A 1,284-nucleotide genomic window follows, 5' to 3' on the forward strand; every position below is an offset into this window, starting at 1 on the left:
AAGTCATCCAATTGTGCTATTTAGATCTGTAGCCTCCTTGTTGAGTTTCTTTCCCAATGATCTGTCTTTTTCACAGAGTGGTGTATTAAAGTCATCAACTATAATTTTTGATCCTGTCATTTATTTTTTCATCTTTTGGAGTGTTTGATTTACAAATTTCACAGGTCTCTCTTAAGGTGCATATATGTTTATTACGCTCACTGGTTATTGGTCTAATGTTCCCTTAAGCATTACATAGTGCCCCTCCTTGTCTGTTGTTATGGCCTGTATGTTGAGGTCAATTTGGTCAGATATTAAGATTGCTACCCCTGCTTTTTTTGCATTGCGATTTGCTTGGTATATTTTTCTCCAGCCTTTAATTCCCAACCTGTTTTTGTCTGCAAGCTTGAGATGAGTCTCCTGGAAGCAGCAGATACATGGGTTATGTTTTCTGAGCCAGTCTGTTAGCCTCTGCCTTTTAATGCCTGAGTTCAGGCCGTTTATATTCAGTGTTATTACATCAATCTATGGACTTTGTGATGTCATCTTGTGCCTTTTGTGTTGGATATTTTCCTATCTACCTATCTTATCTGCTTGTGTTGTGTGTGTGGTTTATGTTTATCTTCTTTCCACTATTGAGCTGATGCTACCCTGGGGGCCGTTTCCCCTTTGTCGCCCTATGGGTGGAGTTGTTCTATGTGATGGTCTCTTATCTGACCTCGGTGAGTGTTGATCTTCTGGCAATACTGGATCGGCAAGGATCTTTTGTAGGGCTGGGTTTCTTTTTGTGTATTCTTTGAGGTTGTCCTTGTCTAGGAAGATTCTGACTCTCCATCTATCTTGATAGATAATTTGGCTGGGTAAAGTATTCTTGGGTTTGTGTTGTTTTCCTTAAATTTTTGGAATATGTTACTCCATTCCCTCCTCTTCTTCATTGTTTCCTATGACAGGTCTGAACATACTCTTATTGGAGTACCTTACTCTTATTGGAGTACCTTTATATGTGACTGTTTGCTTTTCCCAAGCTGTTTTTATGATCTTCTCCTTTTCCTCATAGTTGGATAATTTGGCAATTATGTGTCTTGGTGACTTCTTGGGATTCAGTCTGGCTGGTGTTTTGTCAGCCTCATGAATGGTTGCTTGATTTTCATTTATTAAGCTTGGGAAGTTTTCTTCTAAGAATTCCCTCACTATTTTTGCGGTCGACGCCTTTGTTGTGTCTTGTTCCTGTAGTCAAATTATTCTAATATTGTTTCTTTTCATAGCATCAGACATGGCTCTCAAGTTTTCTTCAGCTTTTTTTGA

Source organism: Echinops telfairi, unplaced genomic scaffold (genome assembly GCF_000313985.2).
Source record: "Echinops telfairi isolate 266 unplaced genomic scaffold, ASM31398v2 ScPeMD7_2;HRSCAF=8, whole genome shotgun sequence".
Classification (NCBI taxonomy): Eukaryota; Metazoa; Chordata; class Mammalia; order Afrosoricida; family Tenrecidae; genus Echinops; species Echinops telfairi.